This window comes from Ochlerotatus camptorhynchus, unplaced genomic scaffold (assembly GCF_037179485.1).
Source record: "Ochlerotatus camptorhynchus isolate MF236.1 unplaced genomic scaffold, CSIRO-AGI_Acam_v1.1 ptg000329l, whole genome shotgun sequence".
Taxonomy (NCBI): Eukaryota; Metazoa; Arthropoda; class Insecta; order Diptera; family Culicidae; genus Ochlerotatus; species Ochlerotatus camptorhynchus.
The window spans coordinates 1,987,877-2,003,367 of NW_027040817.1; the positions used below are offsets into that span (position 1 = coordinate 1,987,877).

Consider the following 15,491-nt stretch of genomic DNA (forward strand, 5'->3'; position numbering starts at 1 on the left):
ATTTAATTCAATTCAATTTAATTTCAGTTACCGTAAAACGGGGTGTCTTTGATAATGCGGGTAACTTTGATAGTATAATATAAAGATTAAATTTACTCGTTGTGCTTTTTCTAAATTAGTAACATTGCTTCCATATTGTAGCTTAGGGTATTTCCGTTGACATCGTATATAGTTTTTATATAGTATGTGCTACATATTTTACAAACATATAAAAAAAAATTTCGTGTTTTTCACCTGTTTGAAAAAGCACTCAAACCATCACTTATGAAATGTATTTACGATATAGCCATCACAAATTCAATGTTGTATTCTTATTGCTTATGATGTTTTCTGATTATATACTCATTCAAAGTTTCATATTTAGAGAACTAAATTGTTTGAGTTTCACTCATTTTTTTCTACATTCATCGAGCACTATCAAAGTAACACCAAATCAAAATACTGAAGTTCGGTTACAAAACTAAAAAAATAGTGCAAATGCTTTAATTTCCATTAAACATCCCAACAAACAATTGAGACCTCTTATAAAACACCTGAGTTGATCAAACGTTGAATAATAGCTTCCAGAGTTGAACAAGAATGTAGTTGTATTGCCATTTGGTTAAAAGCTTCAAAAACTGCTTGGAGCACTCTTAAATGATTGTTTACGTTCGGTTTACCTATATGCTTTATAAGACCTACGATAACTTTTATAGCACCTTAGTTAAACCGATTGACAAGAGCTATATAGAACGTGGAATAAACGCATCAAAACAAACCATTGGGAGCTCTTATAAAACACCTGAGTTGATCAAACGTTGAATAATAGCTTCCAGAGTTGTACAAGAATGTAGTTGTATTGCCATTTGGTTAAAAGCTTCAAAAACTGCTTGGAGCACTCTTAAATGATTGTTTACATTCGGTTAAACTGTTTGACAGGAGCCATATAGGATGTGGAATAAACGCATCTAACAAACCATTGGGAGCTCTTATAAAACACCTGAGTTGATCAAACGTTGAATAATAGCTTCCAGAGTTGAACAAGAATGTAGTTGTATTGCCTTTTTGGTTGAACGCTTCAAAAGCTGCTTGGAGCACTCTTAAATGATTGTTTACGTTCGGTTTACCTATATGCTTTATAAGACCTACGATAACTTTTATAGCACCTTAGTTAAACCGATTGACAATAGCTATATAGAACGTGGAATAAACGCATCAAAAAAAACCATTGGGAGCTCCTATAAAACACCTGAGTTGATCAAACGTTGAATAATAGCTTCCAGAGTTGTACAAGAATGTAGTTGTTTTGCCATTTGGTTAAAAGCTTCAAAAACTGCTTGGAGCACTCTTAAATGATTGTTTACATTCGGTTAAACTGTTTGACAGGAGCCATATAGGATGTGGAATAAACGCATCTAACAAACCATTGGGAGCTCTTATAAAACACCTGAGTTGATCAAACGTTGAATAATAGCTTCCAGAGTTGAACAAGAATGTAGTTGTATTGCCTTTTTGGTTGAACGCTTCAAAAGCTGCTTGGAGCACTCTTAAATGATTGTTTACGTTCGGTTTACCTATATGCTTTATAAGACCTACGATAACTTTTATAGCACCTTAGTTAAACCGATTGACAAGAGCTATATAGAACGTGGAATAAACGCATCAAAACAAACCATTGGGAGCTCTTATAAAACACCTGAGTTGATCAAACGTTGAATAATAGCTTCCAGAGTTGTACAAGAATGTAGTTGTATTGCCATTTGGTTAAAAGCTTCAAAAACTGCTTGGAGCACTCTTAAATTATTGTTTACATTCGGTTAAACTGTTTGACAGGAGCCATATAGGATGTGGAATAAACGCATCTAACAAACCATTGGGAGCTCTTATAAAACACCTGAGTTGATCAAACGTTGAATAATAGCTTTCAGAGTTGAACAAGAATATAGTTGTATTGCCTTTTTGGTTAGAAGCTTCAAAAGCTGCTTGGAGCACTCTTAAATGATTGTTTACGTTCCACCAACCACCAACCACAATTTTGTTGCTAAAAATAGCACAAGTGATAGGCACGTTTATATGACCATAAGGCAACGATTATTCGACTGCAAGAGAAGTCACTCAAGATGAGCTTCATATACTTCTATCATATGATCAATATATGTATTCAAGAATAGAGCAGATGGAAACAGAAGCGGCTGGCAATCCGGGATCATGAGTTCGAATCTTGCTTCGAGAAACCCTCGGTGGAGTAGGTGTTATTAATAAATGCAAACATTAATTTAAGACATATATCATATTATCAACGATAACATTTCTAGATAAATTCTCTCAATTAATGATTAGAGAGATTAATTGAAAAAATATCAATCAAAGATTAAACAGATGGTTGTTACTACTTCCTCCATGATCACAGAATGTGAATTATGGGATAATTACATATTTTTTTCAATGTGCACAAATAAATTGAATTAATAAAAACTGTACAAGCAATTATTTTGGCGTACCACGACAATTGTTAAACTAATTTTGATCTGTTAATATTGTGAGTACTTACACAACGGTTATTAAGGAGTCATTAAAAAGTGCTATAAACGCTTTTCACCGCTTGCTGTATAGTGATTATTTAGGAGTCATAAAAGAGTGTAACAAACGCCTCTTAGGTTCAATCTTTAATACATTTCGAAGCAGCTGTTAGGAGGTGTCTACAAACGTTGTATTAGAGCTTTCACCAAAACAATAAAGCTTGAGTTTAAATATGTATCTATAAACGTTGCATAAAAGTTGCTTCTATCCGGTTATTAAGTAGTCATTGAAAAGTGTTATAAACGCTTTTCACCGCTTGCTGTTCAATTAATATTTAGGAGAGTGTAACAAACGCCTCTCAGGTTTCCTCTCTACTAAATTTCAAAGCAGCTGTCAGGAAGTGTCTACAAACGTTGTATAAGAGCTTTCACCAACACAATAAAGCTTGACTTTAAATATGTATCTATAAACGTTGTATAAAAGTTGCTTCTATCCGGTTGTTAAGGAGTCATTGAAAAGTGCTATAAACGCTTTTCACCGCTTGCTGTACAATGATTATTTAGGAGTCATAAAAGAGTGTAACAAACGCCTCTCAGGTTTACTCTCTACTAAATTTCAAAGCAGCTGTCAAGAAGTGTCTACAAACGTTGTATTAGAGCTTTCACCAAAATAATAAAGCTTGAGTTTAAATATGTATCTATAAACGTTGTATAAAAGTTGCTTCTACTCCTATACCGCGTATACACATAATGCTGTAGCTGAACAGGTTCTCCAAACCAGTGTAAACAAGAGTTTTACAGAAGTTGTAATAAACAAATTGTACAGTTATTATTCAGCATGCAGTTGAATAAAATCACAATGGTAGCGTTTCTTCAAACGTTTTACTGAATACGTTAGACAACACCTTTGTGTTGCAGTTGTATAGGTTCTCCAAACCAGTGTAAACAAGGGTTTTATAAAAGTTGTGGTGAACACATTGTGCAATTATTATTCAACATGCAGCTGAACAAAATCAAAACGAAAGCGTTTCTTCAACTGGAAATTGTTACTTGGGATATTACTAACGAATTGACTCTTGGATCGTCAGTTCTTGTTTTAAAAATATAAAATTTGAAAAACATTCATTGCTGTAAAAAATATTTAGAATATACTTTAAAAAACTATCAATATTACCCCGTTTTACGGTACTTTGAAACTAAATCTCCACTAAAATGACAAGATTCGATCGTTTAAACAAGGTTGAACATGTTTTGATATTATTTTCAAATTCAATATTAAAGGCTATAATGAAAGTCAAAGTTTTACCGAACGTTCAGCTGTTCTGATTTCGGTAAAATTTACCGAACACGGAAACAAAATCTTAGTGTGTAAAAATGCTTTTGTGATGTTATCAAATGTTATGTCTGATTTTAGAAAGTTGAATTTTCAAATCGGTCGAATTTCGGGAAATAAGGGACGGCTTCTTGATATCAAACGTCATAAATACTATTTCCAGTAAAAACTTGCTGTACCATGCTGATACCAAGATAGGCTATACGAACCTACCGCAAAACCATTTTCCGCCTGTTCCATAAAAGTTTCGTGAAATTTCGAAATACTCCGTCTTAAACCGCATACCCTTAGTCCTAATTGCTTATTCGTAGCTTCATGTTTCCTGGCTTGAAAAATAACCGTTCGTGGAGTTTATCAACGCGTAATGGGAATATAAGGATCCTCCGATGAACGCAGGGCAGTTCAGTCCATGCAGAAATATAACCATGAAATGACAATGAAATTACCATACATTCTATTATTGACATTTTACCAAATTATAAATAAATTCAATTGTTCAAATGATCATATGATTACCTCAATTGTTTTAACGGTGTAAATCTCGGAAAAAGAAGCCGAGATTAAAAAAAAATAAATAAGTGTGTGTATTATCGTAAATTGTAATAATAGGATAGTATTAAAATACATCGAGCACAGCCAAACCTACAATAAATTTTCGCTGCAGAACACCTTATGCAGCCAAATAGTACTGTATTGAACAAGCTTAATGTGCTTTTATACAGCTAAATCAACCGATGGATTAAATTTGATGGTGAAACATCAATTATAATTATCATTACTTAAGATAAATCGACCTCCCTTTTTTATGGTAAAAATAATAGTTTTCAATTTTTTAAAACTGTACCGTATGCGTGATAATGTTTGCACCATTGAGCAATGTCAAAATTAAAAAAATTCTCAAAAATTTCGTTTTCGAGTTTTTTTTATTTATTCAAAGGGGGATGTTCCAGAGTCTTAAACTATGTTAATCATCGATCGAGTTTCCACTTGATGCAATTACGGCCTTCACACGCAACATTTTCTGGAATGAAAACTGGGTCCATTTTTTGCCATCGGAAGCCACAATACACATAACATAACGCTAGCAGGGTGCTTGGTCAGATACACGTTCTTGTGCTCGTTGGCCACGTCTTTTACCGCAAGAGAACTAATATACCGGTCGGTTCTGGAATTTGATACGGGATCGACGGTAAACATGCTCTCGTCGGTGAACAGGATTACCGGATTTTTTCGCTTAAGGAAGTTCAAGATTTTCTTGCATCGTTCGACTCGTAGCTCCCGGATGCGGTTGATAACCATGTGAGTTTTTTTCCGTGCCCTCGACTTCACCCCGCAATCTTCCTTTACGATCTTCCGTGCCATAAAGTCACTGATCCCGTGTTCCTTTGCCATTTTCCTTATTGAACGCACTGGATTCACCCGAATCTTCCTTTTGATAGCAGCGATAACCCTCGGAACCCGAGCTGACTTCGGACGACCTGTGGCCACCTTCGCGGATAGTTGTCCTTTCTTTTCTCGGTCTAAAACCCTTTTGACGGTCCACCGGGACACTCCCACGGCGATTGAAATGTCTTTTTTGCGCGTGGGACAAATCACGAATACGCTGCCACTTCGTCATGGTGCAACTTCCAAACTATGTAAATCATTTTCTTTTATACACCGACTACTACGGTATGAGCTATAGGTTACGTGCATGCAAAGAAAACCAAGGCATTGTATGCACAGGTGATACGGGAACCTTATTTGTACGGTAGGTTTATATAAAAGCACTCATCGCTGTCTCTTGGCTATCCTTTAATATATTGAAGTGTTCTCTTCTACTAAGAATGGAATATCCCCCATTCAAACTTGCCCCCTTGTACTTATTTCTAATTGCACCATAGGGTGTAAAATTGTGGGGCAAGTTGAAATGCTTGAAATGTAGAAGATATTTTTTGTAATTTCATTTGTAACTGCGTTTTTCTATATCATCACTCCAGTTAGCATCCACATGCTTCCCTAGTGCATACAAATGTGTAAAATACAGGAAATAAAACTTGTTTGAGAAGATTGAAGCAATGTGTAAAACATGTGTGATGTAAATTTCATATACAATTAAAATAAACAAAGCTGAGGAGCACGCTAAGCTGTTTGTAGCTACCTGATTTGGCAGTGATAGGATAGGATGCGTTTAACTTTATATTATATTGCAAAAATAAACACAGTGATAACTCACTTCCGCATTATTGCTTCCGTTTTAACTTACCACGCATTTCGACTTGCCCCGGTGTACATTAATCGCTTTCTTTCCAAACATGAACCCATCACTTTAATTCAGTGCACCATTTACCAAAACGAGCCCTGATACAAACCAAACCCTTTTATCCAACACCTCAGTGGTTTCTCGTGGAAGTGAAAAAAAAAATCAAAGTGTAGTTTCTGAGATACACACATTTCTCCAAGAGCCGTGGTGGGTGGTGCCGTTCCCCTTTGCTGTTTCTTCGCTGTTTTCCAACCGAATAAGCACTCACCGCGCTCGTCGCAGGATTTCTGTATGATTTCCAATGAACAACTTGCCCGCTCTTCTTTTCTAGCAAAAACCGAACTGATATGCAAACTTATTGTTCAGTATTATGCATAATAACGTCTGTATTGTACAAAGGGTTGATGCATATATTATGTCACGCTCTAAGGGGGGAGGGGGAGGTGGTCTAAGATTTTGTGACAAGTAATGCATTAGGTATAGGAAAAACGTCACGATAGGGTAGGGGAGGGGGTAATTTTTTGCTCGATTTAGCGTGACATAATTAATGCATGGCCCAAAGCTCTATATTCAAGTACACTGATAGGCAAAATAAAGTGCCCACCCCATCATTTTTTGAATTTCTCTCATTTATTTGGTTCAAATTAAAGTAAATACACTGTAGTATTTTTTATATCTTATTCTTTATATTCTTTTTAAGTTTCACTTATAGAATACCAGATAAAAAGAAGAGACTGACTCGAAGAAAAAAAAATCAAAATGGGTGTAAAAAAGAACAGTGACAAAAAAAAGTGCCCACTGCATTTTAACTCCAGAAAACATAAAATAAAGTAAAAGAATACCAGCCTAATAGTTAATGTGTCCTCCTTTGGCCTTCAGGACCAGCTGCAGGCGCTTCGGCATGCTCTCCACTAGATTCTTCAGGTGCTGTGGATCTAGTTCTTCCCAGGCGCGCTCCAGGGCTTCAAAATAGTTATTTTTATTGGTAACACCAGTTTTGTCAACCCTGGCATCGAGAATCGCCCACAAATTCTCGATGGGGTTGAGGTCCGGGCTTTGTGGAGGCCATTCCAGTGGTTTAATTCGACATGACCGGAAGAAAGACTTAGTCTTCTTGGCAGTATGCTTCGGATCGTTGTCCTGCTGGAATACGAATTTCTCCTCAAGGCCCGTCTGGATCAGCGAAACTTCCAGATTTTCCCGCAGGATGTCGATGTAGGAATCTGCCGTCATTATCCCGTCGATTTTCACCAGGCTTCCCACTCCACCCCACGAAAAGCACCCCCAGACCATCACATTTCCTCCTCCATGCTTCACCGTGCCTTGTATGTGGCGCTCCTGAAGCTCCTCACCCGATCTACACCACACACGAACCCGTCGCTTCCGGTTGAACAGTTCGAATTTTGATTCGTCCGTCCAGAGAACCGTTTTCCAGAACTCTAGGGGCTTATCAGCATGCTCCTTAGCAAACTTAAGCCGTTTGACTTTGTTTGCCTTGCTGATAAATGGGCGCTTCCGAGCAACTTTGCTGTTCAACCCCTGTGCTACGAGACGGCGACGAACAGTTCGACTGGAAACTGTTAGCTGAAGAGCCTCCTGGATCTCGCGGACAGTTACCTTCGGGTTCTTCTTCACTTCACGCATGATCTTGGTGTCCGTTCTCGCATCCGTTTTGCGCATCCTGCCTCTGCCAGGGCGATCCACCACTGATCCGAACGATTTCATTTTCTGCAGAATTTTCCCGACCGCTGTTTTGCTGATATTGTACTTCCTAGCGACAGACCGGTGCGATTCACCGTTTTGCACATCACGAACAACCAATTTTCGGATACACACGGGAATTGCTTTCGAAATCACTACGTCCTCCATTTTTTTCAACTGATTCAAATGCGATCACGTGTACAAATGCACCAGTTCCACCCGTTTGCTTCAATACATGTCAAACTTTCAAAACAAAAACAATCGAGGGGTTTTCCGATGGAAACTTATCGAAAACATACCGATTTTTGAAGTGGGCACTTTTTTTTGTCACTGTTTTCTTTTTCAATCCAAATTGATTTTCTTTTACTTCAAGTAAAACTTTATATTTTCAGTATTCCATAGGTGTAACTTTAAAAGAATAATAAAGGTAAGACATCGAAACAGACTACGGTGTGTTTATTTGAATTTGAACCAAATAAATGAGAGAAATTTCAAAAATGATGGGGTGGGCACTTTATTTTGCCTATCAGTGTAAATTAATATTATAAAATGTCAGCTAGGTAACAAAGCCTTGACTACTTTGATCGTTTCCGTCTTCAACTTCAACAAAATTTACCATCCAGTGAATCCAATTGCTTTTATTTCGTGACTTTTGACCTTCAGAGTGAGCACAAAACACAATTGCGTAGAAAAACTTTCCCTACCCAGAGCAAACAACACACCATGCGCCTCCATTTCAATCTGAAGCAGCAGTCGTGCCATCTCCCACGGTTCAACCTACATCAGCGACAGTACGGGTTTCTAGGGTAACATACACCCCCAGGGCAAAATGAGTTCTTGGCGTTTAAAATACATTTGCACCTCTATTTCGATGATCTGTCAAACAGCCATGCTTGTTCAATGTCTAAACTAGCAATGCTGCACGATGCATCTGTGAAAATTATTTGGAAATGTATTCAAAATTGAAAAAAAAAAGTCATTTTACCACAAGGGTGCATTTTACCCCATGTACCCCTATCTATCTATACACACTCATTGAAAGCGCTTCGAAATAACACAACCAAATCCGAGAAAATTTTCATTCATTATTTTCGCTTTGCACTCTCTTCCCGTCGCTGTCGCCGTGTTTTGATCCTTGTATTTTCCCGGCAGTAACCAAGTTGCCTAGAGCGACGGCCGGTTTACAGTTAGTCGTTTCACCGGGTCATATGTTTTGGGAAGTTCGTGATGGTTCGGCTAGCGTTCGGGGCCATGTTTATGGATGGTTCCGAACATCCGAATCCGAACCCAACCAAATCCCGAAGGCAGTCAGCTTGGCAAAAGCTTTCCACCATCACCCACCAAAGCCCAGCTAGTCTCGAATGAAGCGGTTCAGTGCATAGCGAGTCGTTTGAACGCGAAGCACGTGTTTTCGATACGGAATTTCCGAAGCAGGAACTCTGTAGGTACATTGCTGCAAAGCTGCTTTGCCGCCCGCGCGTTTTTTGCTCCAGCTCTCAGGGGATCCTATGGGGGATGCAGCTTTTCGAGAAGTGGAATAATTTAATTCAAGGCGTTCGACTAACTGGCGGGTACCGGAGAAAACTACTCGTCCTAACATAGTGCTGCTACCGGAGAAGAGATTCGAAGCTTGTTTGCGCAAAATATTCGTATTTGTACCCTAGTGCGGTATTGTAAACATTTATCTTGAGGCTAAATTATTAAGTGGATTTTAGTGGTACAAATTCAGAGGATTAACTGGGGCTTTGGTGAGAGTGGTGTACCTAAAGTATGTGATTATTGCTGCACTTAGCATTGATGTATTGTTGATTTTCCAACTTGACGGACCAAGTGGATTGAACTGGCTATTACATAATTGTGCTCAGCAGGAAAGTCTACAGGAAGGGTTTCTTTTACTCTCCCCTAACAGCTGTTTGCTCTGCGGTCGCCATTGTATGTTCATACTTTGCTCTGTCCGTAATAAGTACCAATTGACGCGAGGAGTAGAAAATAATTGGGTGGCTTCGAGCACACTGGTGCTAATTATTGTGTGCTTTTATTAAGCAAGCTGTTTTAAAAACTAAATAATAAACAAGGCTGCTGGAACGGTCGTGAAAAGTGGAAAACATTTTCTCGGAATACAGGATTATACCGGACGCAAACAGTTTCTTTTAGGTGAGTGATTTGCTTAATACATCCTTTTGTTTTTCTGCTCCGTGCTCAGTCAACTAATGAAGAGTGGCGTTTTTTACTTGACGCTCTGTTTTGCCTGGTAGCGGTTCGCAAAAAAACACAATTTGCATAAATTTTTGTGCTTGACGTAAAACATATTGTACATTAGTGGCGCGTTAATAACAACGTTTCAATCTATAAACTTGGTATGCTGAGATCGCAACGAACTTCAATGGACTTTGTTCAAAGAGGAAATCTGAAAAACTTATGATAGCCGAGCTCCAGTGCCTATTTTTGATATGAACACTCTGAAGATTGCCTCTAGTAGAGCAATCAACCCAGCGGAGTGCCTGAAATTTCATCAACGTTTTTTCCGTTTTCATTTCCCGAGGGTGAGGTGCCGATTTGGTGCTCTTGTACTTAAGATAACGTTTGGGTGATACGGAAAATTTCAGCAGTGAATAGGCAACCACGTGGCACATGATAACTTGTTTTTATGAGTCTCCCTGATGAATGTTATTATTATTCATTTTTTTATGGCGAAATAAGTGTGTATTGAAAATAAAACTGTAAATGATTTATATAGGCAGGACGTGCTAATAATGATCGTGGAGAAAAATTGATTTTTTTAGTATGAAAGAGGTGGTCCGAAGCACAATTTTCTTTCTCATAATCGATAATAAAATATAAAATATATGATATCTTTTTACTTTTCGTTTTAATTGAAGTTGATTTGTGTATCTCTCTATGTAACTAATAGCACTGAACATATAATAAATATAATTTTAAATGAAATTTCTACTTTAATAATTGGACTTTAATTAATTTTTAATTGACGTAAAGCAGTGTGTATTTAAAGTACTTAAAGCAGTAGTTAAAAGGATTAATTTACCTATCGCACATGCCTGTGTGGGTGCATGACATTAGGCATAACTACATTAGGCATATGTGCGTTAGGCATACATTACATACATACACTTTTTTAATTTTCGATGTTGAAAATTTTCCATAGTAACATAATTCTTTAGATTTGAGAGTCTCAGATGCCTTAAAAATAGGGATTCAAAAATTAGGGAACACGGCATGCTGAATATTGTTGTGATTTGTGTGTCTTCTGAAAACCTTGAAACTTGAACATGTGCTTAATCTGAGATCTCACAGTTTTTTTTTATGTCAAAGAACGTTATTTTTTTTGTGATTTCATCTTAACAAGTTTTCTTTTAAACTGGGTTCACGAAGATTGGTCGATGCATGTCGATATAAATTTCCAGTTCAGAATTTTTAAATCATCAAACCCTGAGTCATGACTTTTCCTGTGACCGGGATGTAGAAAATTTCCTTATGGCTGAGATCTTAAAAATCTATGAGTCCTGAATTATTTCTCCATTTCCCAAGTTAATGATTCCAACGACTCAAGGCCTCAATTTTATAGCTAAATCTTTAATTATTTAATCATAAAAAATAAAACAGCCTTTGGTAATTTTCCCTATTAAAGAATTGCGTTGATTTTTCTCCATTACTTTACTTAAATCTTTGGTTATTAGTTTTTTCTCTGTTCGGGACATAAAATCACTGCTACCAGTAATTTGATCTATTGTAATATATACCGTGTCCTTAGCTCAGTCGGTAAAGTCGCAGCTACAAAGCAAGGCCATGCTGGGTTTAATTCCCGGTCTGGTCTAGGCATTTTTCGGGTTGGAAAATTTTTCAACTTCCTTGGGCATAATAGTATGATTGTACTTGCCACACAATTAAACTAATACATAAGAGGTACAGGCATCGGGCTTTCAATTAATAACTATGGAAGTGCATCTAGAACATTAAGTTGAGAGCACGCAATAGCTACAATGAGATAAGCAATAAACTACAAATGCGAAAAAGAAGAAGTTTAGTGCATGTCGTATTACACTTCATTACTATTGAGCAATGATGAAGTATTCGATTTTGATACAGTTCTTGTCTTCATCGCAAGGAATCGATTCTAATTGAAAGGTCCCGCTATTTATACCCTTTGAAGAGTGAGAACACCCTCCAAAGGCGTGCCCCTTTGCCAGTCAAAATTGGATTCAGTAGCAACACAATTAAGCAAAGTCACCGATGCTGACTATGCATCAGAACCCTAGTTTTAACCATTTAAAACTATGGAACAACGATTATAAGATTAGGAATCACATAGATGAAGACTAACTCACTCATTTTTTCCTTGTTTCAAGATCATCCTCGGTGGATAAAGCCGAGTCTTGTGATTATCAACAAGGCATAAAAAGTAACAAGGACCAAGATGTGTTCCTTTGATTACTGAAAAATCCTATTCCCCTATTTGAAGTAGTCAGGACTAGGAATCGGTAATAGATCTTACATCCCGTAACGTACCACGAAAAGGTGATCTACCCACTTTACGGGGTTATTAGTTAGGTAGGTTCCGATTATGCACGTTTAAGTTTCATTTTTATACCTGTGATCTTGACATTTTTACCCAGTGTCTTTAGTGGGATGACACTGATGAAGACTATAGTCGAAATACGTATCTGGCATGGATTCCAAAATTAATTAAGTGGAATGAATGTGGAAGTGGAAAGATAACCTTTTTGCTGTTTTATTTAAGCATTCCGCTAACAACCCATATTAACTACTTCTTCATAAAATTACTATTCCTGAACTGAAGAGCTTTTGAGATCTTGGACCTAAAAAGAAAACGTTGAGATTTGTAAATGTTTGTAGATTGAGACTTTGTTGTTACGTAGATAATTAAAGGATAGGAGAACATCTTGGCGTTTGTTTAAAGTCCCTACAATTAAAAAACATCGTTAAAACGGCTGTCTGCTTGGTAAAGGTTGAATACGAAAAAATTGGACACGAAAATCTTCTTTTAAATTTGTCGAACCTCTTAACGGAATCCCTTTATGAAGAGCTTTTTGACTTTGTTAATTTATTTCCTTTTAATTTCGTTATAATTGCTAATCTTTTGACAGATACGCGTATTTCGTCTACTACTTACAGATTTCATCAGTGCTAAGTTCTCAGTGGTGTGGTGTTGAGTACTTGGCGTACCTGTTAAAGATATACGTTCCTTTAACGGGCTATGGAATTGCCAAAGGGCCTAATAGACTGCTCTGACGTTTGTGAATTGCACAAGTATTAGTGCAGAACTGTGGGTTAATTCAAAGGTTTTCTTGAAGTCCGCATCGTGCTCTCTTGCCGTGCGGATCTATTTGCTTTTTGCTGAAGGAAGTGTTACTACTACCTAAAGCTACAACAAATTTAAACAGCACTTTTCAGTGCTCAACCTGTAAAAAATTTTCTACCTTGTTCAACTCTTATTCCTCTTCGATCCTTGTTTGGACCCTACCCGAGGTAATCCTTCTTGGATATCGATTTGGAAAATTCCTCTTCGATCCTTCAGATTCTTATAGTAATCTGCTTGGAAGTCGATTTGGATAAAAATTTACTGCCGCCATGGCGCCTAAACGCAAAAGAAAGGGGCAAACTCTTGACCCCCCTTCTGATGAAATTAATTTGAGTAATCAATTTGATTTGCTCACGGATGATGAGAATGATCCATCATCCAAGAAAAATTCTAGTAAACTTTCCCGGCTTAATGCCAAGAAGGAAAAGATTCCCCCTATTGTGATAACCACTACCGATTTCCATGCTCTTCGCATGGAACTTTTGAATTTCGTGAAAGTTAAGTTTTCACTACAAATTGGACGTCGGGGTGAATGCCGTGTATTGGCTGAAACCTTGGACGGATTTAAATGTCTTCTCAAGTATCTTACTGAGAAGAAGCACAAATTTTTTACTTACGACACCAAAACTGAACGTGTGTTCAAGGTTGTCATGAAAGGACTGCCCAGTGGTGAATCCCTGGATCAGATCAAAGATGAACTGGCAAAATTACTTGGAGTTGTGCCACTCCAAGTAATCAAAATGAAAATGAAATCCCGTCCTGGCGATTCGCGCAACGGGATTTCTAATGATTTTTATTTAGTTCACTTCAAGTCTAGTGAACTAAACAACCTTAAGGCCTTAGAAAAAGCTAGCCTTATGCTCCATGTCCGAGTGAAGTGGGAACACTTCAGGAAGACTGGAGGAAATTTCCAAAACCTCACCCAGTGCCGTAAGTGCCAGGGATGGGGTCACGGAACTAAAAATTGCTACATGCCAGCTAAATGCATGAATTGTGGTGATTCCTCTCACGCAAAGGACGACTGTCCTGTGAAGGAAGATCCTAAGAAATTTAAATGTTCAAATTGTGGTGAAAACCACAAATCCAATTTTTGGGAATGTAAGACTCGCAAAGCGATCCTACAATCTCGTTCTAGCCGTCAGGTAGGAAACGCTCCACGTTTCCGACCAGGTACAAATTCCTCTGCTGTTAACAACGGTCAGCGAGGAACAAATTCTACATTCGTACCCGTAGGTACAAATATCACCCCTGCTTCAAATGTTTCATCTGTACCTACTCCCCTCGCTGCTAACAATGTTCAGCGAGTTAATGGAGCTACCTATGCTGCTATTGCAGCGGGTAGAAATCAAAATACTAACCAACGTTCTAACGGAAATTTTGACAATTTTGACTTAGGAAGCATTACTGCCCCTAAAATGGAATTTTTACAGAATTCATTAATTGACATGATTTCTGATATGCTTAAATCTAACTCCATGTTTGATGCTATTCAAACTGGAGTAAAATTTGCAAATAATATTGTCATGACTTTAAAATTCAGTAATGGATTTTAAAGCATTAAATATTGTAAATTGGAATGCTCGATCTCTTAAAGATAATGAAGACGAGCTATTTAATTTTTTAAGAGTTCATAACGTGCATATTGCCGTTATAACTGAAACGTTCCTTAAACCTGACCATAAGGTTAAGAAGGACGCAAATTACTTGATTTATAGAAATGATCGTCTTGATGGACCTTGTGGTGGCGTTGCCATCATTATTCATAGACGAATCAAACATAAAATTCTTTCTTCATTTGAAACCAAAGTTTTTGAAACTTTGGGAGTTTCTGTTGAAACAAAATTTGGACAACTTACGTTTATAGCTGCCTATTTGCCATTCCAATGCGTAGGGCAGCAAAAGAATTTTCTCAAGGGTGACCTCCAGAAACTTACCCGTCATAGGTCTAAATTCTTCATTATTGGTGATTTTAATGCAAAACACCGCTCATGGAATAATGCTCAAAGCAATTCCAATGGTAATATTCTGTTTGATGATTGTTCTGCAGGTTATTACACTATTCAATATCCAAACAGCCCAACATGCTTTTCTTCTGCAAGAAATCCCTCCACTATTGATTTGGTCTTAACTGATTCATGTCAACTTTGTAGCCAACTGGTTACCCATGCTGACTTCGGTTCTGATCACCTTCCAGTAACTTTTGAAATATCCCAAGAAATAATTTGTAATCCCCCATTCCTCGTCGAACGTTCGACAGAGCAAGTTTGCTTACGCTACTCTCCCGCCGCCGCAAAAGTGTTTTTCGGAAAAAAGTGGATTTTTTTTCTCTCCCCGATCGGAGTTTTTTTTTTACACCTTCAGGTGTGCAGTGCCACAGGC

At 37.6% G+C, this 15,491-nt stretch overlaps 1 protein-coding gene across 1 annotated transcript in view; it reads left to right on the forward strand.

Moving 5' to 3' along the window:
• The first annotated feature begins 9,200 nt into the window (after nucleotides 1–9,200).
• Nucleotides 9,201–15,491, forward strand: part of Sytbeta (Synaptotagmin beta) — a 55,481-nt gene continuing 49,190 nt past the window's right edge. The window contains exon 1 of the mRNA XM_065230259.1: nucleotides 9,201–9,928. The gene's annotated coding sequence lies outside the window, so the exon portion shown is untranslated. The remainder of the gene's footprint in view (nucleotides 9,929–15,491) is intronic.